Source organism: Rhipicephalus microplus, chromosome 3 (assembly GCF_043290135.1).
Source record: "Rhipicephalus microplus isolate Deutch F79 chromosome 3, USDA_Rmic, whole genome shotgun sequence".
Lineage (NCBI taxonomy): Eukaryota > Metazoa > Arthropoda > Arachnida > Ixodida > Ixodidae > Rhipicephalus > Rhipicephalus microplus.
In genome coordinates this window covers 210,226,102-210,249,501 of record NC_134702.1, presented here as the reverse complement: position 1 = coordinate 210,249,501, position 23,400 = coordinate 210,226,102, and the positions used below count along the sequence as shown (strand labels likewise).

The window sequence follows — 23,400 nt, the reverse complement described above, 5'->3', positions numbered from 1 at the left end:
ACAAAAAAACTGCATCGACATTGGCCCGCCTTAGGATTGAACTCACGACCTTCAGATTATGAGACTGACGCGCTGCCTACTGCACTACCGAGGCGGACAGGTGACACTGGGAAACACAACCGGTATCAATAGTTCCCACAAGTTAAAGGTCGAAAAAGCAAGAAAACTCAGCAGCAGTCATTCATTACTGCTCCAGACAGCGCACCCCTCACGACCTAATTAAACTCTCATAAGCAAACAAAAAACTTCAGCGCCTTTGCCCCGGGTGAGGATTGAACTCACGACCTTCAGATTATGAGACTGACGCGCTGCCTACTGCGCTACCTAGGCAGACAGGGGTCACTGGGAAACACAACCGGTATCAATAGTTCCCACAAGTTAAAAATTGAAACAGTAAGAAAACCGAGAAACAGTCATTCATTACTGCTCCAGACAGCGCACCCCTCACGACCAAATTAAACTCTCATAAGCAAACACAAAATCTGTACCGCCTTTACCCTGGGTGTGGATTGAACTCACGACCTTCAGATTATGAGACTGACGCGCTGCCTACTGCGCTTCCGAGGCGGACAGGTGTCACTGGGAAACACAACTGGTATCAATAGTTCCCCCAAGTTAAAGGTCGGAAAAGTAGGAAAACTCAGCAACAGTCATTCATTACTGCTCCAGACAGCGCACCTCTCACGACCTAAATAAACTCTCATAAGCAAACAAAAAATCTGCACCGCCTTTGCCCCGGGTGAGGATTGAACTCACGACCTTCAGAATATGAGACTGAAGCGCTGCTTAATCGCTACCGAGGCAGACAGGGGTCACTGGGAAACGCAACCGGTATCATTAGTTCCCACAAGTTAAAGGTCGAAAAAGTAAGAAAACTCAGCAACAGTCATTCATTACTGCTCCACACAGCGCACCCTTCACGACCTAATTAAACTCTCATAAGCAAACAAAACATCCGCACCACCTTTGCCCCGGGTGAGGATTGAACTCACGACCTTCAGATTATTCGACTTACGCGCTGCCTACTGCGCTACCGAGGCGGACAGGTGTCACTGGGAAACACAACCGGTATCAATAGTTCCCACAAGTTAAAGGTCGAAAAAGTAAGAAAACTCAGCAACAGTCATTCATTACTGCTCCAGACAGTGCACCCCTCACGACCTAATTAAACTCTCATAAGCAAACAAAACATCTGCACCACCTTTGCCCCTGGGAAGGATTGAACTCACGACCTTCAGATTATGAGACTGACGCGCTGCCTACTGCGCTACCGAGGCGGACAGGGGTCACTGGGAAACAGAACCGGTATCACTAGTTCCCACATGTTAAAGGTCGAAAAAGTAAGAAAACTCCGCAACAGTCATTCATTACTGCTCAGGACAGCGCACCCCTCACAACCTAATTAAACTCTCTTAGGCAAACAAAAAATCTTCACCGCCTTTGCCCCGGGTGTTGATTGAACTCACGACCTTCAGATTATGAGACTGAAGCGCCGCCTACTGCGCTACCGAGGTGGACTGGTGTCACTGGGAAACACAACCGGTATCAATAGTTCCCACAAGTTAAAGGTAAAAAAAATAAAAAAACTCAGCAACAGTCATTCATTACTGCTCCAGACAGCGCACCCTTCACGACCTAATTGAACTCTCATAAGCAAACAAAACAACTACACCGCCTTTGCCCCGGGTGAGGATTGAACTCACGACCTTCAGAATATGAGACTGACGCGCTGCCTACTGCGCTACCGAGGCAGACTGGGGTCACTGGGAAACGCAACCGGTATTATTAGTTCCCACAAATTAAAGGTTGAAAAAATAAGAAAACCGAGCAACTGTCATTCATTACTGCTCCTGACAGCGCACTCCTCACGACCTAATTAATTTCTCATAAGCAAACAAAAAACTGCACCGCCTTTGGCCTGGGTGAAAATTGAACTCACGACCTTCAGATTATGAGACTGACGCGCTGCCTTCTGCGCTACCGAGGCGGACAGGCTTCACTGGGAAACACAACCGGTATCAATAGTTCCCTCAAGTTAAAGGTCGAAAAAGTAAAAAAACTAAGCGACAGTCATTCATTACTGCTCCAGACAGCGCACCCCTCAAGACCTAATTAAACTCTCATAAGCAAACAAAAAACTGCACCGCCTTTGGCCCGGGTGAGGATTGAACTCACGACCTTCAGATCATGAGCCTGACGCGCTGCCTACTGCGCTACCGAGGCGGACAGGTGTCACTGGAAAACACAACAGGTATCAATAGTTCCCACAAGTTAAAGGTCGAAAATGTAAGAAAATTCAGCAACAGTCATTCATTACTGCTTCAGACAGCGCACCCCTCACGACCTAATTAAACACTCATAAGCAAACAAAACATCCGTACCACCTTTGCCCCGGGTGAGGATTGAACTCACGACCTTCAGAATATTAGACTTACGCGCTGCCTACTGCACTACCGAGGCGGACAGGTGTCACTGGGAAACACAACCGGTATCAATAGTTCCCACAAGTTAAAGGTCGAAAAAGTAAGAAAACTCAGCAACAGTCATTCATTACTGCTCCAGACAGTGCACCCCTCACGACCTAATTACACTCTCATAAGCAAGCAAAACATCTGCACCACCTTTGCCCCGGGTGAGGATTGAACTCAAGACCTTCAGATTATGAGACTGACGCGCTGCCTACTGCGCTACCGAGGCGAACAGGCGTCACTGGGAAACACAACCGGTATCAATAGTTCCCACATGTTAAAGGTCGAAAAAGTAAGAAAACTCCGCAACAGTCATTCATTACTGCTCAGGACAGCGCACCCCTCACAACCTAATTAAACTCTCATAGGCAAACAAAAAATCTTCACCGCCTTTGCCCCGGGTGTGGATTGAAATCACGATCTTCAGATTATGAGACTAAAGCGCCGCCTACTGCGCTACCGAGGCGGACTGGTGTCACTGGGAAACACAACCGCTATCAATAGTTCCCACAAGTTAAAGGTCGAAAAAATAAAAAAAAACTCAGCAACAGTCATTCATTACTGCTCCAGACAGCGCACCCTTCACGACCTAATTAAACTCTCATAAGAAAACAAAACAACTACACCGCCTTTGCCCCGGGTGAGGATGGAACTCACGACCTTCAGATTATGAGACTGACGCGCTGCCTACTGCGCTACCGAGGCTGACAGGAGTCACTGCGAAACGCAACCGGTATCATTCGTTTCCACAAATTAAAGGTCGAAAAAATAAGAATACCGAGCAACTGTCATTCATTACTGCTCCTGACAGCGCACTCCTCACGACCTAAATAAACTCTCATAAGCAAACAAAAAACTGCACCGCCTTTGGCCTGGGTGAGAATTGAACTCACGACCTTCAGATTATGAGACTGACGCGCTGCCTACTGCGCTACCGAGGCGGACAGGGGTCACTGGGAAACGCAACCGGTATCATTAGTTCCCACAAATTAAAGGTTGAAAAAATAAGAAAACCGAGCAACTGTCATTCATTACTGCTCCTGACAGCGCACTCCTCACGACCTAATTAAACTCTCATATGCAAACAAAACATCGGCACCGCCTTTGCCCCGGGTGAGGATTGAACTCACGACCTTCAGATTATGAGACTGACGTGCTGCCTACTGCGCTACCGAGGCGGACAGGGGTCACTAGGAAACGCAACCGGTATCATTCGTTTCCACAAATGAAAAGTCGAAAAAATAAGAAAATTCAGCAACAGTCATTCATTGCTGTTCCAGACAGCGCACCCCTCACGACCTAATTAAACTCTCATAAGCAAACAAAAAAACTGCATCGACATTGGCCCGCCTTAGGATTGAACTAACGACCTTCAGATTATGAGACTGAAGCGCCGCCTACTGCGCTACCGAGGCGGACTGGTGTCACTGGGAAACACAACCGGTATCAATAGTTCCCACAAGTTAAAGGACGAAAAAATAAAAAAACTCAGCAACAGTCATTTATTACTGCTCCAGACAGCGCACCCTTCACGACCCAATTAAACTCTCATGAGCAAACAAAACAACTGCACCGCTTTGGCCCGGGTGAGAATTGAACTCACGACCTTCAGATTATGAGACTGACGCGCTGCCTACTGCGCTACCGAGGCGGACAGGTGTCACTGGGAAACACAACCGGTATCAATAGTTCCCTCAAGTTAAAGGTCGAAAAAGTAAGAAAACTCGGCAACAGTCATTCACTACTGCTCCAGACAGCGCATCCTTCACGACCGATATAAACTCTCATAAGCAAACAAAAAAACGGCACCGCCTTTGGCCCGGGTGAGGATTGAACTCACGACCTTCAGATTATGAGCCTGACGCGCTGCCTACTGCGCTACCGAGGCGGACAGGTGTCACTGGAAAACACAACAGGTATCAGTAGTTCCCACAAGTTAAAGGTCGAAAAAGTAAGAAAACTCAGCAACAGTCATTCATTGCTGCTTCAGACAGTGCACCCCTCACGACCTAATTGAACTCTCATAAGCAAACAAGGAACTGCAACACCTTTGCTGGGGTGAGGATTGAACTCACGACCTTCAGATTATGAGACTGACGCGCTGCCTACTGCGCTACCGAGGCGAACAGGGGTCACTGGGAAACGCAACCGGTATCATTCGTTTCCACAAATACAGGTCGAAAAAATAAGAAAACTGGGCAACAGTCATTCATTACTGTTCCAGACAGCGCACCCCTCACGACCTAATTAAACTCTCATAAGCAAACAAAAAAACTGCATCGACATTGGCCCGCCTTAGGATTGAACTCACGACCTTCAGATTATGAGACTGACGCGCTGCCTACTGCACTACCGAGGCGGACAGGTGACACTGGGAAACACAACCGGTATCAATAGTTCCCACAAGTTAAAGGTCGAAAAAGTAAGAAAACTCAGCAGCAGTCATTCATTACTGCTCCAGACAGTGCAACACTCACGACCTAATTAATCTCTCATGATTAAACAAAAAACTGCATCAAAATTGGCCCGGGTGAGGATTGAACTCACGACCTTTAGATTATGAGACTGACGCGCTGCCTACTGGGCTACCGAGGCGGACAGGGGTGACTGGCAAACGCAACCGGTATCGTTCGTTTCCACAAATTAAAGGTCGAAAAAATAAGAAAATTCAGCAACAGTCATTCATTACTGTTCCAGACAGCACACCCCTCACGACCTAATTAAACTCTCATTAGCAAACAAAAAAACTGCATCGACATTGGCCCGCCTCAGGATTGAACTCACGACCTTCAGATTATGAGACTGACACGATGCCTACTGCACTACCGAGGCGGACAGGTGACACTGGGAAACACAACCGGTATCAATAGTTCCCGCAAGTTAAAGGTCGAAAAAGTAAGAAACCTCAGCAGCAGTCATTCATTACTGCTCCAGACAGCGCACCCCTCACGACCTAATTAAACTCTCATAAGCAAACACAAAATCTTTACCGCCTTTACCCTGGGTGTGGATTGAACTCACGACCTTCAGATTATGAGACTGACGCGCTGCCTACTGCGCTACCGAGGCGGACAGGTGACACTGGGAAACACAACCAGTATCAATAAATCCCCCAAGTTAAAGGTCGAAAAAGTAGGAAAACTCAGCAACAGTCATTCAATACTGCTCCAGACAGCGCACCTCTCACGAACTAAATAAACTCTCATAAGCAAACAAAAAATCGGCACCGCCTTTGCCCCGGGTGAGGATTGAACTCACGACCTTCAAATTATGAGACTGACGCGCTGCCTAATCGCTACCGAGGCAGACAGGGGTCACTGAGAAACGCAACCGGTATCATTAGTTCCCACAAGTTAAAAGTCGAAAAAGTAAGAAAACTCAGCAACAGTCATTCATTACTGCTCCAGACAGCGCACCCTTCACGACCTAATTAAACTCTCATAAGCAAACAAAACATCCGCACCACCTTTGCCCCAGGTGAGGATTGAACACACGACCTTCAGATTATTAGACTTACGCGCTGCCTACTGCGCTACCGAGGCGGACAGGTGTCACTGGGAAACACAACCGGTATCAATAGTTCCCACAAGTTAAAGGTCGAAAAGGTAAGACAACTCAGCAACAGTCATTCATTACTGCTCCAGACAGTGCACCCCTCACGACCTAATTAAACTCTCATAAGCAAACAAAAAACTTCAGCGCCTTTGCCCCGGGTGAGGATTGAACTCACGACCTTCAGATTATGAGACTGACGCGCTGCCTACTGCGCTACCGAGGCGGACAGGGGTAACTGGGAAACACAACCGGTATCAATAGTTCCCACAAGTTAAAAATTGAAACAGTAAGAAAACCGAGCAACAGTCATTCATTACTGCTCCAGACAGCGCACCCCTCACGACCTAATTACACTCTCATAAGCAAACACAAAATCTGTACCGCCTTTACCCTGGGTGTGGATTGAACTCACGACCTTCAGATTATGAGACTGACGCGCTGCCTACTGCGCTTCCGAGGCGGACAGGTGTCACTGGGAAACACAACCGGTATCAATAGTTCCCCCAAGTGAAAGGTTGAAAAAGTAGGAAAACTCAGCAACAGTCATTCATTACTGCTCCAGACAGCGCACCTCTCACGACCTAAATAAACTCTCATAAGCAAACAAAAAATCTGCACCGCCTTTGCCCCGGGTGAGGATTGAACTCACGACCTTCAGATTATGAGACTGACGCGCTGCCTAATCGCTACCGAGGCGGACAGGGGTCACTGGGAAACAGAACCGGTATCACTAGTTCCCACATGTTAAAGGTCGAAAAAGTAAGAAAACTCCGCAACAGTCATTCATTACTGCTCAGGACAGCGCACCCCTCACAACCTAATTAAACTCTCATAGGCAAACAAAAAATCTTCACCGCCTTTGCCCCGGGTGTTGATTGAACTCACGACCTTCAGATTATGAGACTGACGCGCTGCCTACTGCGCTACCGAGGCGGACAGGTGTCACTGGGAAACACAACCGGTATCAATAGTTCCCTCAAGTTAAAGGTCGAAAAAGTAAGAAAACTCGGCAACAGTCATTCACTACTGCTCCAGACAGCGCATCCTTCACGACCTATATAAACTCTCATAAACAAACAAAAAAACTTCACCGCCTTTGCCCCGGGTGAGGATTGAACTCACGACCTTCAGAATATGAGACTGACGCGCTGCCTACTGCGCTACCGAGACAGACTGGGGTCACTGGGAAACGCAACCGGTATCATTAGTTCCCACAAATTAAAGGTTGAAAAAATAAGAAAACCGAGCAACTGTCATTCATTACTGCTCCTGACAGCGCACTCCTCACGACGTAATTAAACTCTCATAAGCAAACAAAACAACTACACCGCCTTTGCCCCGGGTGAGGATTGCACTCACGACCTTCAGATTATGAGACTGACGCGCTGCCTACTGCGCTACCGAGGCGGACAGGTGTCACTGGGAAACACAAAAGGTATCAATAGTTCCCTCAAGTTAAAGGTCGAAAAAGTAAGAAAACATAGCAACAGTCATTTATTACTGCTCCAGACAGCGCACCCCTCAAGACCTAATTAAACTCTGATAAGCAAACAAAAAAACGGCACCGCCTTTCGCCCGGGTGAGGATTGAACTCACGACCTTCAGATTATGAGCCTGACGCGCTGCCTACTGCGCTACCGAGGCGGACAGGTGTCACTGGAAAACACAACAGGTATCAATAGTTCCCACAAGTTAAAGGTCGAAAAAGTAAGAAAACTCAGCAACAGTCATTCATTACTGCTTCAGACAGTGCACCCCTCACGACCTAATTAAACTCTCATAAGCAAACAAAGAACTGCAACACCTTTGCTGGGGTGAGAATTGAACTCACGACCTTCAGATTATGAAACTGACGCGCTGCCTACTGCGCTAACGAGGCGGACAGGTGTCATTGGGAAACACAACCAGTATCAATAGTTCCCACAAGTTAAAAATTGAAAAAGTAAGAAAACTCAGCAACAGTCATTCATTACTGCTCCAGACAGTGCACCCCTCACGACCTAATTAAACTCTTATAAGCAAACAAATATCTGCACCACCTTTCCCCCGGGTGAGGATTGAACTCACGACCTTCAGATTATGAGACTGACGCGCTGCCTACTGCGCTACCGAGGCGGACAGGGGTCACTGGGAAACGCAACCGGTATCATTCGTTTCCACAAATAAAGGTCGAAAAAATAAGAAAACTGGGCAACAGTCATTCATTACTGTTCCAGACAGCGCACCCCTCACGACCTAATTAAACTCTCATAAGCAAACAAAAAAACTGCATCGACATTGGCCCGCCTTAGGATTGAACTCACGACCTTCAGATTATGAGACTGACGCGCTGCCTACTGCACTACCGAGGCGGACAGGTGACACTGGGAAACACAACCGGTATCAATAGTTCCCACAAGTTAAAGGTCGAAAAAGTAAGAAAACTCAGCAGCAGTCATTCATTACTGCTCCAGACAGTGCAACACTCACGACCTAATTAATCTCTCATGATTAAACAAAAAAACTGCATCAAGGTTGGCCCGGGTGAGGATTGAACTCACGACCTTCAGATTATGAGACTGACGCGCTGCCTACTGGGCTACCGAGGCGGACAGGGGTGACTGGCAAACGCAACCGGTATCGTTCGTTTCCACAAATTAAAGGTCGAAAAAATAAGAAAATTCAGCAACAGTCATTCATTACTGTTCCAGACAGCGCACCCCTCACGACCTAATTAAACTCTCATAAGCAAACAAAAAAACTGCATCGACATTGGCCCGCCTTAGGATTGAACTCACGACCTTCAGATTATGAGACTGACGCGCTGCCTACTGCACTACCGAGGCGGACAGGTGACACTGGGAAACACAACCGGTATCAATTGTTCCCACAAGTTAAAGGTCGAAAAAGTAAGAAAACTCAGCAGCAGTCATTCATTACTGCTCCAGACAGTGCAACACTCACGACCTAATTAATCTCTCATGATTAAACAAAAAAACTGCATCAAAGTTGGCCCGGGTGAGGATTAAACTCACGACCTTTAGATTATGAGACTGACGCGCTGCCTACTGCGCTACCGAGGTGGACAGGGGTCACTGGGAAACGCAACCGGTATCATTCGTTTCCACAAATAAAGGTCGAAAAAATAAGAAAACTCGGCAACAGTCATTCACTACTGCTCCAGACAGCGCATCCTTCACGACCTATATAAACTCTCATAAATAAACAAAAAACTTCACCGCCTTTGCCCCGGGTGAGGATTGAACTCACGACCTTCAGAATATAAGACTGACGCGCTGCCTACTGCGCTACCGAGGCAGACTGGGGTCACTGGGAAACGCAACCGGTATCATTAGTTCCCACAAATTAAAGGTTGAAAAAATAAGAAAACCGAGCAACTGTCATTCATAACTGCTCCTGACAGCGCACATCTCACGACCTAATTAAACTCTCATAAGCAAACAAAACAACTACACCGCCTTTGCCCCGGGTGAGGATTGCACTCACGACCTTCAGATTATGAGACTGACGCGCTGCCTACTGCGCTACCGAGGCGGACAGGTGTCACTGGGAAACACAACCGGTATCAATAGTTCCCTCAAGTTAAAGGTGGGAAAAGTAAGAAAACTCTGCAACAGTCATTTATTACTGCTCCAGACAGCGCACCCCTCAAGACCTAATTAAACTCTCATAAGCAAACAAAAAAACGGCACCGCCTTTGGCCCGGGTGAGGATTGAACTCACGATCTTCAGATTATGAGCCTGACGCGCTGCCTACTGCGCTACCGAGGCGGACAGGTGTCACTGGAAAACACAACAGGTATCAATAGTTCCCACAAGTTAAAGGTCGAAAAAGTAAGAAAACTCAGCAACAGTCATTCATTACTGCTTCAGACAGTGCACCCCTCACGACCTAATTAAACTCTCATAAGCAAACAAAGAACTGCAACACCTTTGCTGGGGTGAGGATTGAACTCACGACCTTCAGATTATGAAACTGACGCGCTGCCTACTGCGCTAACGAGGCGGACAGGTGTCATTGGGAAACACAACCAGTATCAATAGTTCCCACAAGTTAAAAATTGATAAAGTAAGAAAACTCAGCAACAGTCATTCATTACTGCTCCAGACAGTGCACCCCTCACGACCTAATTAAACTCTTATAAGCAAACAAATATCTGCACCACCTTTCCCCCGGGTGAGGATTGAACTCACGACCTTCAGATTATTAGACTTACGCGCTGCCTACTGCGCTACCGAGGCGGACAGGTGTCACTGGGAAACACAACCGGTATCAATAGTTCCCACAAGTTAAAGGTCGAAAAGGTAAGACAACTCAGCAACAGTCATTCATTACTGCTCCAGACAGTGCACCCCTCACGACCTAATTAAACTCTCATAAGCAAACAAAACATCTGCACCACCTTTGCCCCTGGGGAGGATAGAACTCACGACCTTCAGATTATGAGACTGACGCGCTGCCTACTGCGCTACCGAGGCGGACAGGTGTCACTGGGAAACACAACCGGTATCAATAGTTCCCACACGTTAAAGGTCGAAAAAGTAAGAAAATTCAGCAATAGTCATTCGTTACTGCTCCAAACAGCGCACCCCTCACGACCTAATTAAACTCTCATAGGCAAACAAAAGTTCTGCACCGCCTTTGCCCCGGGTGTGGATTGAACTCACGACCTTCAGATTATGAGACTGACGCGGTGCCTACTGCGCTACCGAGGCGGACAGGGGTCACTGGGAAACACAACCGGTATCAATAGTTTCCACAAGTTAAAAATTGAAACAGTAAGAAAACCGAGCAACAGTCATTTATTACTGCTCCAGACAGCGCACCCCTCACGACCTAATTAAACTCTCATAAGCAAACAACAAATGTGTACCGCCTTTACCCTGGGTGTGTATTGAACTCACGACCTTCAGATTATGAGACTGACGCGCTGCCTACTGCGCTTCCGAGGCGGACAAGTGTCTCTGGGAAACACAACCGGTATCAATATTTCCCACAAGTTAAAAATTGAAAATTTAAGAAAACCGAGCAACTGTCATTCATTACTGCTCCTGACAGCGCACTCCTCACGACCTAATTAAACTCTCATAAGCAAACAAAAAACTGCACCGCCTTTGGCCCGGGTTGAATTGAACTCACGACCTTCAGATTATGAGACTGACGCGCTGCCTACTGCGCTACCGAGGCGGACAGGTGTCGCTGGGAAACACAACCGGTATCAATGGTTCCCTCAAGTTAAAGGTCGAAAAGTAAGAAAACTCGGCAACAGTCATTCATTACTGCTCCAGACAGCGCACCCTTCACGACCTAATTAAACTCTCATAAACAAACAAAAAACTTCACCGCCTTTGCCATGGGTGTGGATTGAACTCACGACCTTAAGATTATGAGACTGACGCGCTGCCTACTGCGCTACCGAGGCGGACAGGGGTCACTGGGAAACACAACCGGTATCAATAGTTTCCACAAGTTAAAAATTGAAACAGTAAGAAAACCGAGCAAAAATCATTTATTACTGCTCCAGACAGCGCACCCCTCACGACCTAATTAAATTCTCATAAGCAAACAAAAAACTGCACCGCCTTTGGCCCGGGTGAGAATTGAACTCACGACCTTCAGATTACGAGACTGACGCGCTGCCTACTGCGCTACCGACGCGGACAGGGGTCACTGGGAAACGCAACCGGTATCATTAGTTCCCACAAATTAAAGGTGTAAAAGGTAAGAAAACTGAGCAACAGTCATTTATTACTGCTCCAGGCAGTGCACCCCTCACGACCTAATTAAACTCTCATGAGCAAACAAAAAATCTGCAACAAATTTGCCCCGGGTGAGGATTGAACTCACGACCTTCAGATTATGAGACTGACGCGCTGCCTACTGCGCTACCGACGCGAACAGGCGTCACTGGGAAACACAACCGGTATCAATGGTTCCCACATGTTAAAGGTCGAAAAAGTAGTAAAACCGAGCAACAGTCATTCATTACTTCTCCAGACAGTGTACCCCTCACGATCTAATTAAACTCTCATAAGCAAACAAAAACTCATTCACCGCCTTTGCCCCGGGAGAGCATTGAACTCACGACCTTCAGATTACGAGACTGACGCGCTGCCTACTGCGCTACCGACGCGGACAGGGGTCACTGGGAAACGCAACCGGTATCATTAGTTCCCACAAATTAAAGGTGTAAAAGGTAAGAAAACTGAGCAACAGTCATTTATTACTGCTCCAGGCAGTGCACCCCTCACGACCTAATTAAACTCTCATGAGCAAACAAAAAATCTGCAACAAATTTGCCCCGGGTGAGGATTGAACTCACGACCTTCAGATTATGAGACTGACGCGCTGCCTACTGCGCTACCGACGCGAACAGGCGTCACAGGGAAACACAACCGGTATCAATGGTTCCCACATGTTAAAGGTCGAAAAAGTAAGAAAACTCAGCAACAGTCATTCATTACTGCTCAGGACAGCGCACCCCTCACGACCTAATAAACTCTCATAGGCAAACAAAAAACCAGCACCGCCTTTGCCCCGGGTGTGGATTGAACTCACGACCTTCAGATTATGAGACTGAAGCGCCGCCTACTGCGCTACCGAGGCGGACTGGTGTCACTGGGAAACACAACCGGTATCAATAGTTCCCACAAGTTAAAGGTCGAAAAAGTAAGAAAACTCAACAACAGTCATTCATTACTGCACCAGACAGCGCACCCTTAACGACCTAATTAAACTCTCATAAGCAAACAAAAATTCTGCACCAAGGTTGCCCCGGGTGAGGATTGAACTCACGACCTTCAGATTATGAGACTGACGCGCTGCCTACTGCACTACCGAGGCGGACAGGTGTGACTGGGAAACACAACCGGTATCAATAGTTCCCACAAGTTAAAGGTCGAAAAAGTAAGAAATCTCAGCAACAGTCAATCATTAATGCTCCAGACAGCGCACCCCTCACGACCTAATTAAACTCTCATAAGCAAACAACAAAACTGAACCGCCTTTACCCCGGGGGGGGATTGAACTCACGACCTTCTGATTATGAGACTGACGCGGTGCCTACTGTGCTACCGAGGCGGACAGGGGTCACTGGGAAACACAACCGGTATCAATAGTTTCCACAAGTTAAAAATTGAAACAGTAAGAAAACCGAGCAACAGTCATTTATTACTGCTCCAGACAGCGCACCCCTCACGACCTAATTAAACTCTCATAAGCAAACAACAAATGTGTACCGCCTTTACCCTGGGTGTGTATTGAACTCACGACCTTCAGATTATGAGACTGACGCGCTGCCTACTGCGCTTCCGAGGCGGACAGGTGTCTCTGGGAAACACAACCGGTATCAATAGTTCCCACAAGTTAAAAATTGAAAAATTAAGAAAACCGAGCAACTGTCATTCATTACTGCTCCTGACAGCGCACTCCTCACGACCAAATTAAACTCTCATAAGCAAACAAAAAACTGCACCGCCTTTGGCCCGAGTGAGAATTGAACTCACGACCTTCAGATTATGAGACTGACGCGCTGCCTACTGCGCTACCAGGCAGACTGGTGTCACTGGGAAACGCAACCGGTATCATTAGTTCCCACAAATTAAAGGTTGAAAAAATAAGAAGACCGAGCAACTGTCATTCATTACTGCTCCTGACAGCGCACTCCTCACGACCTAATTAAACTCTCATAAGCACACATAAAGAAACTGCACCGCCTTTGGCCCGGGTGAGGATTGAACTCACGACCTTCAGATTATGAGCCTGACGCGCTGCCTACTGCGCTACCGAGGCGGACAGGTGTCACTGGAAAACACAACAGGTATCAATAGTTCCCAAAAGTAAAGGTCGAAGAAGTAAGAAAACTCAGCAACAGTCATTCATTACTGCTTCAGACAGCGCACCCCTCAGGACCTAATTAAACTCTCATAAGCAAACAAAGAACTGCACCACCTTTGCCCCGGGGGAGGATTGAACTCACGACCTTCATATTATGAGACTGACGCGCTGCCTACTGCGCTACCGAGGCGGACAGGTGTCTTTGGGAAACACAACCAGTATCAATAGTTCCCACAAGTTAACAATTGAAAAAGTAAGAAAACTCAGCAACAGTCATTCATTACTGCTCCAGACAGCGCACCCCTCACGACCTAATTAAACTCTTATAAGCAAACAAATATCTGCACCACCTTTCCCCCGGGTGAGGATTGAACTCACGACCTTCAGATTATGAGACTGATGCGCTGCCTACTGCGCTATCGAGGCGGACAGGGGTCAATGGGAAACGCAACTGGTATCATTCGTTTCCACAAATAAAGGTCAAAAAAATAAGAAAACTGGGCAACAGTCATTCATTACTGCTCCAGACAGTGCACCCCTCACGACCTAATTAAACTCTCATAAGCAAACAAAACATCTGCACCGCCTTTGCCCCGGGTGAGGATTGAACTCACGACCTTCAGATTATGAGACTGACGTGCTGCCTACTGCGCTACCGAGGCGGACAGGGGTCACTAGGAAACGCAACCGGTATCATTCGTTTCCACAAATGAAAGGTCCAAAAATAAGAAAATTCAGCAACAGTCATTCATTACTGTTCCAGACAGCGCACCCCTCACGACCTAATTAAACTCTCATAAGCAAACAAAAAAACTGCATCGACATTGGCCCGCCTTAGGATTGAACTCACGACCTTCAGATTATGAGACTGACGCGCTGCCTACTGCACTACCGAGGCGGACAGGTGACACTGGGAAACACAACCGGTATCAATAGTTCCCACAAGTTAAAGGTCGAAAAAGTAAGAAAAGTCAGCAGCAGTCATTCATTACTGCTCCAGACAGTGCAACCCTCACGACCTAATAAACTCTCATGATTAAACAAAAAACTGCATCGACGGTGGCCCTGGTGAGGATTGAACTCACGACCTTCAGATTATGAGACTGACGCGCTGCCTACTGGGCTACCGAGGCGGACAGGGGTGACTGGCAAACGCAACCGGTATCATTCGTTTCCACAAATGAAAGGTCGAAAAAATAAGAAAATTCAGCAACAGTCATTCATTACTGTTCCAGACAGCACACCCCTCACGACCTAATTAAACTCTCATAAGCAAACAAAAAAACTGCATCGACATTGCCCGCCTTAGGATTGAACTCACGACCTTCAGATTATGAGACTGACGCGCTGCCTACTGCACTACCGAGGCGGACAGGTGACACTGGGAAACACAACCGGTATCAATAGTTCCCACAAGTTAAAGGTCGAAAAAGTAAGAAAACTCAGCAGCAGTCATTCATTACTGCTCCAGACAGCGCACCCCTCACGACCTAATTAAACTCTCATAAGCAAACAAAAAACTTCAGCGCCTTTGCCCCGGGTGAGGATTGAACTCACGACCTTCAGATTATGAGACTGACGCGCTGCCTACTGCGCTACCGAGGCGGACAGGGGTCACTGCGAAACGCAACCGGTATCATTCGTTCCCACATATTAAAGGTCGAAAAAGTATGAAAACCGAGCAACAGTCATTCATTACTTCTCCAGACAGTGTACCCCTCACGACCTAATTAAACTCTCATAAGCAAACAAAACATATTCACCGCCTTTGCCCCGGGAGAGGGTTGAACTCACGACCTTCAGATTACGAGACTGACGCGCTGCCTACTGCGCTACCGACGCGGACAGGGGTCACTGGGAAACGCAACCGGTATCATTAGTTCCCACAAATTAAAGGTGGAAAAAGTAAGAAAACAGAGCAACAGTCATTTATTACTGCTCCAGACAGTGCACCCCTCACGACCTAATTAAACTCTCATGAGCAAACAAAAAATATGCAACAAATTTGCCCAGGGTGAGGATTGAACTCACGACCTTCAGATTATGAGACTGACGCGCTGCCTACTGCGCTACCGAGGCGAACAGGCGTCACTGGGAAACACAACCGGTATCAATAGTTCCCACATGTTAAAGGTCGAAAAAGTAAGAAAACTCAGCAACAGTCATTCATTACTGCTCAGGACAGCGCACCCCTCACGACCTAATTAAACTCTCATAGGCAAACAAAAAATCAGCACCGCCTTTGCCCCGGGTGTGGATTGAACTCACGACCTTCAGATTATGAGACTGAAGCGCCGCCTACTGCGCTACCGAGGCGGACTGGTGTCACTGGGAAACACAACCGGTATCAATAGTTCCCACAAGTTAAAGGTCGAAAAAGTAAGAAAACTCAGCAACAGTCATTCATTACTGCACCAGACAGCGCACCCTTCACGACCTAATTAAACTCTCATAAGCAAACAAAACAACTACACCGCCTTTGCCCCGGGTGAGGATGGAACTCACGACCTTCAGATTATGAGACTGACGCGCTGCCTACTGCGCTACCGAGGCGGACAGGGGTCACTGCGAAACGCAACCGGTATCAATAGTTCCCACAAATTAAAGGTCGAAAAAGTAAGAAAACCGAGCAACAGTATTTCATTACTGCTCCACACAGTGCACCCCTCACGACCTAATTAAACTCTCATAAGCAAACAAAAAATCTGCACCGCCTTTGCCCCGGGTGAGGATTGAACTCACGACCTTCAGATTATGAGACTGACGCGCTGCCTACTGCGTTACCGAGGCAGACAGGAGTCCCTGGCAAACGCAACCGGTATCATTAGTTCCCACAAAAATAAAGGTGGAAAAAAGTAAGAAAACTGAGCAACAGTCATTTATTACTGCTCCAGACAGTGCACCACTCACGACCTAATTAAACTCTCATGAGCAAACAAAAAATCTGCACCAAGGTTGCCCCGGGTGAGGATTGAACTCATGACCTTCAGATTATGAGACTGACGCGCTGCCTACTGCACTACCGAGGCGGACAGGTGTGACTGGGAAACACAACCGGTATCAATAGTTCCCACAAGTTAAAGGTCGAAAAAGTAAGAAAACTCAGCAACAGTCAATCATTAATGCTCCAGACAGCGCACCCCTCACGACCTAATTAAACTCTCATAAGCAAACAACAAAACTGAACCGCCTTTACCCCGGGGGGGGGGGGGATTGAACTCACGACCTTCTGATTATGAGACTGACGCGGTGCCTACTGTGCTACCGAGGCGGACAGGGGTCACTGGGAAACACAACCGGTATCAATAGTTTCCACAAGTTAAAAATTGAAACAGTAAGAAAACCGAGCAACAGTCATTTATTACTGCTCCAGACAGCGCACCCCTCACGACCTAATTAAACTCTCATAAGCAAACAACAAATGTGTACCGCCTTTCCCCTGGGTGTGTATTGAACTCACGACCTTAAGATTATGAGACTGACGCGCTGCCTACTGCGCTTCCGAGGCGGACAGGTGTCTCTGGGAAACACAACCGGTATCAATAGTTCCCACAAGTTAAAAATTGAAAAATTAAGAAAACCGAGCAACTGTCATTCATTACTGCTCCTGACAGCGCACTCCTCACGACCTAATTAAACTTTCATAAGCAAACAAAAAACTGCACCGCCTTTGGCCCGGGTGAGAATTGAACTCATGACCTTCAGATTATGAGACTGACGCGCTGCCTACTGCGCTACCGAGGCAGACAGGTGTCACTGGGAAACACAACCGGTATCAATAGTTCCCACACGTTAAAGGTCGAAAAAGTAAGAAAATTCAGCAACAGTCATTCATTACTGCTCCAAACAGCGCACCCCTCACGACCTAATTAAACTCTCAAAGGCAAACAAAAATTCTGCACCGCCTTTGCCCCGGATGTGGATTGAACTCACGACCTTGAGATTATGAGACTGACGCACCGCCTACTGCGCTACCGAGGCGGACTGGTGTCACTGGGAAACACAACCGGTATCAATAGTTCCCACAAGTTAAAGGTCGAAAAAGTAAGAAAACTCAGCAACAGTCATTCATTACTGCTCCAGACAGCGCACCCTTCACAACCTAATTAAACTCTCATAAGCAAAGAAACCAACTACACCGCCTTTGCCCCGGGTGAGGATGGAACTCACGACCTTCAGATTATGAGACTGACGCGCTGCCTACTGCGCTACCGAGGCGGACAGGGGTTCTGCGAAACGCAACCGGTATCATTAGTTCCCACAAATTAAAGGTCGAAAAAGTAGGAAAACCGAGCAACAGTCATTCATTACTGCTCCAGACAGTGCACCCCTCACGACCTAATTAAACCCTCATAAGCAAACAAAGCATCTGCACCCCCTCTGCCCCGGGTGAGGATTGAACTCACGACCTTCAGATTATGAGACTGACGCGCTGCCTACTGGGCTACCGAGGCGGACAGGGGTGACTGGCAAACGCAACCGGTATCATTCGTTTCCACAAATTAAAGGTCGAAAAAATAAGAAAATTCAGCAACAGTCATTCATTACTGTTCCAGACAGCGCACCCCTCACGACCTAATTAAACTCTCATAAGCAAACAAAAAAACTGCATCGACATTGGCCCGCCTTAGGATTGAACTCACGACCTTCAGATTATGAGACTGATGCGCTGCCTACTGCACTACCGAGGCGGACAGGTGACACTGGGAAACACAACCGGTATCAATAGTTCCCACAAGTTAAAGGTCGAAAAAGTAAGAAAACTCAGCAGCAGTGATTCATTACTGCTCCAGACAGTGCACCCCTCACGACTTAATTAAACTCTCATAAGCAAACAAAAAACTTCAGCGCCTTTGCCCCGGGTGAGGATTGAACTCACGACCTTGAGATTATGAGACTGACGCGCCGCCTACTGCGCTACCGAGGCGGACAGGGGTCACTGCGAAACGCAACCGGTATCATTAGTTCCCACAAATTAAAGGTCGAAAAAGTAAGAAAACCGAGCAACAGTCATTTATTACTGCTCCAGACAGCGCACCCTTCTCGACCTAATTAAACTCTCATAAACAAACAAAAAAACTTCACCGCCTTTGCCCCGGGTGAGGATTGAACTCACGAGCTTCAGAATAAGAGACTGACGCGCTGCCTACTGCGCTACCGAGGCAGACTGGGGTCACTGGGAAACGCAACCGGTATCATTAGTTCCCACAAATTAAAGGTTGAAAAAATAAGAAAACCGAGCAACTGTCATTCATTACTGCTCCTGACAGCGCACTCCTCACGACCTAATTAAACTGTCATAAGCAAACAAAAAACTGCACCGCCTTTGGCCTGGGTGAGAATTGAACTCACGACCTTCAGATTATGAGACTGACGCGCTGCCTACTGCGCTACCGAGGCGGACAGGGGTCACTGCGAAACGCAACCGGTATCATTAGTTCCCACAAAAAAAGGTCGAAAAAGTAAGAAAACCGAGCAACAGTCATTTATTACTGCTCCAGACAGTGCACCCCTCACGACCTAATTAAACTCTCATGAGCAAACAAAAAATCTGCACCAAAGTTGCCCCGGGTGAGGATTGAACTCACGACCTTCAGATTATGAGACTGACGCGCTGCCTAGTGCGCTTCCGAGGCAGACAGGGGTCACTGGGAAACGCAACCGGTATCATTAGTTCCCACAAACTATAGGTCGAAAAAGTAAGAAAACTGAGCAACAGTCATTCATTACTGCTCCAGACAGCGCAACCCTCACGACCCAATAAATCTCTCATAGGAAAACAAAAAAAATCTGCAACACCTTTGCCCCGGGTGGGGATTGAACTCACGACCTTCAGATTATGAGACAGACGTGCTGCTTTTGCACTACCGAGGCGGACAGGGGTCACTGCGAAACGCAACCGGTATCATTAGTTCCCACAAATTAAAGGTCGAAAAAGTAGGAAAACCGAGCAACAGTCATTCATTACTTCTCCAGACAGTGCACCCCTCACGACCTAATTAAACTCTCATAAGCAAACAAAAAAACTGCACCGCCTTTGGCCCGGGTGAGGATTGAACTCACGACCTTCAGATTATGAGCCTGACGCGCTGCCCACTGCGCTACCGAGGCGGACAGGTGTCACTGGAAAACACAACAGGTATCAATAGTTCCCACAAGTTAAAGGTCGAAAAAGTAAGAAAACTCAGCAACAGTCATTCATTACTGCTCCAGACAGCGCACCCCTCACGACTTAATTAAACTCTTATAAGCAAACAAATATCTGCACCACCTTTCCCCGGGTGAGGATTGAGCTCACGACCTTCAGATTATGAGACTGACGCGCTGCCTACTGCGCTACCGAGGCGGACAGGGGTCACGGGGAAACGCAACCGGTATCATTCGTTTCCACAAATAAAGGTCGAAAAAATAAGAAGACTGGGCAACAGTCATTCATTACTGCTCCAGACAGTGCACCCCTCACGACCTAATTAAGCCCTCATAAGCAAACAAAGCATCTGCACCGCCTCTGCCCCGGGTGAGGATTGAACTCACGACCTTCAGATTATGAGACTGACGCGCTGCCTACTGGGCTACCGAGGCGGACAGGGGTGACTGGCAAACGCAACCGGTATTATTCGTTTCCACAAATTAAAGGTCGAAAAAATAAGAAAATTCAGCAACAGTCATTCATTACTGTTCCAAACAGCGCACCCCTCACGACCTAATTAAACTCTCATATGCAAACAAAAAACTTCAGCGCCTTTGCCCCGGGTGAGGATTGAACTCACGACCTTGAGATTATGAGACTGACGCGCCGCCTACTGCGCTACCGAGGCGGACAGGGGTCACTGCGAAACGCAACCGGTATCATTAGTTCCCACAAATTAAAGGTCGAAAATGTAAGAAAACCGAGCAACAGTCATTTAATACTGCTCCAGACAGCGCACCCCTCCCGACCTAATTAAAATCACATGAGCAAACAAAAAATCTGCACCGCCTTTGCCCCGGGTGAGGATTGAACTCACGACCTTCAGATTATGAGACTGACGCGCCGCCTACTGCACTACTGAGGCGGACTGGTGTCACTGGGAAACACAACCGGTATCAATAGTTCCCACAAGTTAAAGGTCGAAAAAGTAAGAAAACTCAGCAACAGTCATTCATTACTGCTCTAGACAGCGGCCCCTTCACGACCTAATTAAACTCTCAGAAGCAAAGAAACCATATTCACCGCATTTGCCCTGGGAGAGGATGGAACTCACGACCTTCAGATTACGAGACTGACGCGCTGCCTACTGCGCTACCGACGCGGACAGGGGTCACTGGGAAACGCAACCGGTATACTTAGTTCCCACAAATTAAAGGTGGAAAAAGTAAGAAAACTGAGCAACAGTCATTTATTACTGCTCCAGACAGTGCACCCCTCACGACCTAATTAAACTCTCATGAGCAAACAAAAAATCTGCAACAAATTTGCCCCGGGTGAGGATTGAACTCACGATCTTCAGATTATCAGACTGACGCGCTGCCTACTGCGCTACCGAGGCGGACAGGGGTCACTGCGAAACGCAACCGGTATCATTAGTTCCCACAAATTAAAGGTCGAAAAAGTAAGAAAACCGAGCAACAGTAGTTCATTACTGCTCCACACAGTGCACCCCTCACGACCTAATTAAACTCTCAAAAGCAAACAAAAAATCTGCACCGCCTTTGCCCTGGGTTATGATTGAACTCACGACCTTCAGATTATGAGACTGACGCGCTGCTTAATCGCTACCGAGGCAGACAGGGGTCACTGGGAAATGCAACCGGTATCATTAGTTCCCACAAACTATAGGTCGAAAAAGTAAGAAAACCGAGCAACAGTCATTCATTACTGCTCCAGACAGCGCACCCCTCACGACCCAATAAATCTCTCATAGGAAAACAAAACAATCTGCAACACCTTTGCCCCGGGTGGGGATGGAACTCACGACCTTCAGATTATGAGACTGACGCGCTGCCTACTGCGCTACCGAGGCGGACAGGGGTCACTGGGAAACGCAACCGGTATCATTAGTTCCCACAAATTAAAGGTTGAAAAAGTAAGAAAACTCGGCAACAGTCATTCATTACTGCTCCAGACAGCGCACCCTTCTCGACCTAATTAAACTCTCATAAACAAACAAAAAAACTTCACCGCCTTTGCCCCGGGTGAGGATTGAACTCACGAGCTTCAGAATAAGAGACTGACGCGCTGCCTACTGCGCTACCGAGGCAGACTGGGGTCACTGGGAAACGCAACCGGTATCATTAGTTCCCACAAATTAAAGGTTGAAAAAATAAGAAAACCGAGCAACTGTCATTCATTACTGCTCCTGACAGCGCACTCCTCACGACCTAATTAAACTGTCATAAGCAAACAAAAAACTGCACCGCCTTTGGCCTGGGTGAGAATTGAACTCACGACCTTCAGATTATGAGACTGACGCGCTGCCTACTGCGCTACCGAGGCGGACAGGGGTCACTGCGAAACGCAACCGGTATCATTATTTCCCACAAAAAAAGGTCGAAAAAGTAAGAAAACCGAGCAACAGTCATTTATTACTGCTCCAGACAGTGCACCCCTCACGACCTAATTAAACTCTCATGAGCAAACAAAAAATCTGCACCAAAGTTGCCCCGGGTGAGGATTGAACTCACGACCTTCAGATTATGAGACTGACGCGCTGCCTAGTGCGCTTCCGAGGCAGACAGGGGTCACTGGGAAACGCAACCGGTATCATTAGTTCCCACAAACTATAGGTCGAAAAAGTAAGAAAACTGAGCAACAGTCATTCATTACTGCTCCAGACAGCGCAACCCTCACGACCCAATAAATCTCTCATAGGAAAACAAAAAAAATCTGCTACACCTTTGCCCCGGGTGGGGATTGAACTCACGACCTTCAGATTATGAGACAGACGTGCTGCTTTTGCACTACCGAGGCGGACAGGGGTCACTGGGAAACGCAACCGGTATCATTAGTTCCCACAAATTAAAGGTCGAAAAAGTAAGAAAACCGAGCAACAGTCATTCATTACTGCTCCAGACAGTGCACCCCTCACGACCTAATTAAACTCTCATAAGCAAACAAAAAACTTTACCGCCTTTGCCCCGGGTGTGGATTGAACTCACGACCTTCAGATTATGAGACTGACGCGCTGCATACTGCGCTACCGAGGCGGACAGGTGTCACTGGGAAACACAACCGGTATCAATAGTTCCCACACGTTAAAGGTCGAAAAAGTAAGAAAATTCAGCAACAGCCATTCATTACTGCTCCAAACAGCGCACCCCTCACGACCTAATTAAACTCTCAAAGGCAAACAAAAATTCTGCACCGCCTTTGCCCCGGATGTGGATTGAACTCACGACCTTGAGATTATGAGACTGACGCACCGCCTACTGCGCTACCGAGGCGGACTGGTGTCACTGGGAAACACAACCGGTATCAATAGTTCCCACAAGTTAAAGGTCGAAAAAGTAAGAAAACTCAGCAACAGTCATTCATTACTGCTCCAGACAGCGCACCCTTCA

At 47.4% G+C, this 23,400-nt stretch overlaps 37 non-coding genes across 37 annotated transcripts; all 37 read right to left on the bottom strand.

The window, feature by feature from the left end:
* Nucleotides 1–257: 257 nt before the first annotated feature.
* On the bottom strand, nt 258–330 carry TRNAM-CAU (transfer RNA methionine (anticodon CAU)). Its single transcript has one exon. It is a non-coding gene; the product is annotated as a tRNA-Met (tRNA).
* A 637-nt stretch (nt 331–967) lies between these two features.
* Nucleotides 968–1,040, bottom strand: TRNAI-AAU (transfer RNA isoleucine (anticodon AAU)). Its single transcript has one exon. It is a non-coding gene; the product is annotated as a tRNA-Ile (tRNA).
* Nucleotides 1,041–1,678: 638 nt separating this feature from the next.
* Nucleotides 1,679–1,751, bottom strand: TRNAM-CAU (transfer RNA methionine (anticodon CAU)). Its single transcript has one exon. It is a non-coding gene; the product is annotated as a tRNA-Met (tRNA).
* A 399-nt stretch (nt 1,752–2,150) lies between these two features.
* On the bottom strand, nt 2,151–2,223 carry TRNAM-CAU (transfer RNA methionine (anticodon CAU)). The gene has a single exon. It is a non-coding gene; the product is annotated as a tRNA-Met (tRNA).
* A 164-nt stretch (nt 2,224–2,387) lies between these two features.
* On the bottom strand, nt 2,388–2,460 carry TRNAI-AAU (transfer RNA isoleucine (anticodon AAU)). Its single transcript has one exon. It is a non-coding gene; the product is annotated as a tRNA-Ile (tRNA).
* Nucleotides 2,461–2,624: 164 nt separating this feature from the next.
* On the bottom strand, nt 2,625–2,697 carry TRNAM-CAU (transfer RNA methionine (anticodon CAU)). The gene has a single exon. It is a non-coding gene; the product is annotated as a tRNA-Met (tRNA).
* A 403-nt stretch (nt 2,698–3,100) lies between these two features.
* On the bottom strand, nt 3,101–3,173 carry TRNAM-CAU (transfer RNA methionine (anticodon CAU)). The gene has a single exon. It is a non-coding gene; the product is annotated as a tRNA-Met (tRNA).
* A 400-nt stretch (nt 3,174–3,573) lies between these two features.
* Nucleotides 3,574–3,646, bottom strand: TRNAM-CAU (transfer RNA methionine (anticodon CAU)). The gene has a single exon. It is a non-coding gene; the product is annotated as a tRNA-Met (tRNA).
* Nucleotides 3,647–4,046: 400 nt separating this feature from the next.
* TRNAM-CAU (transfer RNA methionine (anticodon CAU)) lies at nt 4,047–4,119 on the bottom strand. The gene has a single exon. It is a non-coding gene; the product is annotated as a tRNA-Met (tRNA).
* A 164-nt stretch (nt 4,120–4,283) lies between these two features.
* On the bottom strand, nt 4,284–4,356 carry TRNAM-CAU (transfer RNA methionine (anticodon CAU)). The gene has a single exon. It is a non-coding gene; the product is annotated as a tRNA-Met (tRNA).
* A 1,581-nt stretch (nt 4,357–5,937) lies between these two features.
* Nucleotides 5,938–6,010, bottom strand: TRNAI-AAU (transfer RNA isoleucine (anticodon AAU)). The gene has a single exon. It is a non-coding gene; the product is annotated as a tRNA-Ile (tRNA).
* Nucleotides 6,011–6,173: 163 nt separating this feature from the next.
* On the bottom strand, nt 6,174–6,246 carry TRNAM-CAU (transfer RNA methionine (anticodon CAU)). Its single transcript has one exon. It is a non-coding gene; the product is annotated as a tRNA-Met (tRNA).
* An 874-nt stretch (nt 6,247–7,120) lies between these two features.
* TRNAM-CAU (transfer RNA methionine (anticodon CAU)) lies at nt 7,121–7,193 on the bottom strand. The gene has a single exon. It is a non-coding gene; the product is annotated as a tRNA-Met (tRNA).
* Nucleotides 7,194–7,357: 164 nt separating this feature from the next.
* Nucleotides 7,358–7,430, bottom strand: TRNAM-CAU (transfer RNA methionine (anticodon CAU)). Its single transcript has one exon. It is a non-coding gene; the product is annotated as a tRNA-Met (tRNA).
* Nucleotides 7,431–7,594: 164 nt separating this feature from the next.
* Nucleotides 7,595–7,668, bottom strand: TRNAM-CAU (transfer RNA methionine (anticodon CAU)). The gene has a single exon. It is a non-coding gene; the product is annotated as a tRNA-Met (tRNA).
* Nucleotides 7,669–8,065: 397 nt separating this feature from the next.
* Nucleotides 8,066–8,138, bottom strand: TRNAM-CAU (transfer RNA methionine (anticodon CAU)). The gene has a single exon. It is a non-coding gene; the product is annotated as a tRNA-Met (tRNA).
* Nucleotides 8,139–9,247: 1,109 nt separating this feature from the next.
* TRNAI-UAU (transfer RNA isoleucine (anticodon UAU)) lies at nt 9,248–9,320 on the bottom strand. The gene has a single exon. It is a non-coding gene; the product is annotated as a tRNA-Ile (tRNA).
* A 164-nt stretch (nt 9,321–9,484) lies between these two features.
* TRNAM-CAU (transfer RNA methionine (anticodon CAU)) lies at nt 9,485–9,557 on the bottom strand. The gene has a single exon. It is a non-coding gene; the product is annotated as a tRNA-Met (tRNA).
* A 635-nt stretch (nt 9,558–10,192) lies between these two features.
* Nucleotides 10,193–10,265, bottom strand: TRNAI-AAU (transfer RNA isoleucine (anticodon AAU)). The gene has a single exon. It is a non-coding gene; the product is annotated as a tRNA-Ile (tRNA).
* Nucleotides 10,266–11,846: 1,581 nt separating this feature from the next.
* On the bottom strand, nt 11,847–11,919 carry TRNAM-CAU (transfer RNA methionine (anticodon CAU)). The gene has a single exon. It is a non-coding gene; the product is annotated as a tRNA-Met (tRNA).
* Nucleotides 11,920–12,321: 402 nt separating this feature from the next.
* Nucleotides 12,322–12,394, bottom strand: TRNAM-CAU (transfer RNA methionine (anticodon CAU)). Its single transcript has one exon. It is a non-coding gene; the product is annotated as a tRNA-Met (tRNA).
* A 400-nt stretch (nt 12,395–12,794) lies between these two features.
* Nucleotides 12,795–12,867, bottom strand: TRNAM-CAU (transfer RNA methionine (anticodon CAU)). Its single transcript has one exon. It is a non-coding gene; the product is annotated as a tRNA-Met (tRNA).
* An 875-nt stretch (nt 12,868–13,742) lies between these two features.
* Nucleotides 13,743–13,815, bottom strand: TRNAM-CAU (transfer RNA methionine (anticodon CAU)). The gene has a single exon. It is a non-coding gene; the product is annotated as a tRNA-Met (tRNA).
* Nucleotides 13,816–14,449: 634 nt separating this feature from the next.
* TRNAM-CAU (transfer RNA methionine (anticodon CAU)) lies at nt 14,450–14,522 on the bottom strand. Its single transcript has one exon. It is a non-coding gene; the product is annotated as a tRNA-Met (tRNA).
* Nucleotides 14,523–15,392: 870 nt separating this feature from the next.
* On the bottom strand, nt 15,393–15,465 carry TRNAM-CAU (transfer RNA methionine (anticodon CAU)). Its single transcript has one exon. It is a non-coding gene; the product is annotated as a tRNA-Met (tRNA).
* Nucleotides 15,466–15,866: 401 nt separating this feature from the next.
* TRNAM-CAU (transfer RNA methionine (anticodon CAU)) lies at nt 15,867–15,939 on the bottom strand. Its single transcript has one exon. It is a non-coding gene; the product is annotated as a tRNA-Met (tRNA).
* Nucleotides 15,940–16,340: 401 nt separating this feature from the next.
* TRNAM-CAU (transfer RNA methionine (anticodon CAU)) lies at nt 16,341–16,413 on the bottom strand. Its single transcript has one exon. It is a non-coding gene; the product is annotated as a tRNA-Met (tRNA).
* A 164-nt stretch (nt 16,414–16,577) lies between these two features.
* TRNAM-CAU (transfer RNA methionine (anticodon CAU)) lies at nt 16,578–16,650 on the bottom strand. Its single transcript has one exon. It is a non-coding gene; the product is annotated as a tRNA-Met (tRNA).
* A 166-nt stretch (nt 16,651–16,816) lies between these two features.
* On the bottom strand, nt 16,817–16,889 carry TRNAM-CAU (transfer RNA methionine (anticodon CAU)). Its single transcript has one exon. It is a non-coding gene; the product is annotated as a tRNA-Met (tRNA).
* A 1,116-nt stretch (nt 16,890–18,005) lies between these two features.
* Nucleotides 18,006–18,078, bottom strand: TRNAM-CAU (transfer RNA methionine (anticodon CAU)). Its single transcript has one exon. It is a non-coding gene; the product is annotated as a tRNA-Met (tRNA).
* A 163-nt stretch (nt 18,079–18,241) lies between these two features.
* On the bottom strand, nt 18,242–18,314 carry TRNAM-CAU (transfer RNA methionine (anticodon CAU)). The gene has a single exon. It is a non-coding gene; the product is annotated as a tRNA-Met (tRNA).
* A 637-nt stretch (nt 18,315–18,951) lies between these two features.
* TRNAK-CUU (transfer RNA lysine (anticodon CUU)) lies at nt 18,952–19,024 on the bottom strand. Its single transcript has one exon. It is a non-coding gene; the product is annotated as a tRNA-Lys (tRNA).
* Nucleotides 19,025–19,898: 874 nt separating this feature from the next.
* Nucleotides 19,899–19,971, bottom strand: TRNAM-CAU (transfer RNA methionine (anticodon CAU)). The gene has a single exon. It is a non-coding gene; the product is annotated as a tRNA-Met (tRNA).
* A 398-nt stretch (nt 19,972–20,369) lies between these two features.
* Nucleotides 20,370–20,442, bottom strand: TRNAM-CAU (transfer RNA methionine (anticodon CAU)). The gene has a single exon. It is a non-coding gene; the product is annotated as a tRNA-Met (tRNA).
* An 874-nt stretch (nt 20,443–21,316) lies between these two features.
* TRNAI-GAU (transfer RNA isoleucine (anticodon GAU)) lies at nt 21,317–21,389 on the bottom strand. Its single transcript has one exon. It is a non-coding gene; the product is annotated as a tRNA-Ile (tRNA).
* A 401-nt stretch (nt 21,390–21,790) lies between these two features.
* TRNAM-CAU (transfer RNA methionine (anticodon CAU)) lies at nt 21,791–21,863 on the bottom strand. The gene has a single exon. It is a non-coding gene; the product is annotated as a tRNA-Met (tRNA).
* Nucleotides 21,864–22,027: 164 nt separating this feature from the next.
* TRNAK-CUU (transfer RNA lysine (anticodon CUU)) lies at nt 22,028–22,100 on the bottom strand. Its single transcript has one exon. It is a non-coding gene; the product is annotated as a tRNA-Lys (tRNA).
* Between the last annotated feature and the right edge of the window lie 1,300 nt (nt 22,101–23,400).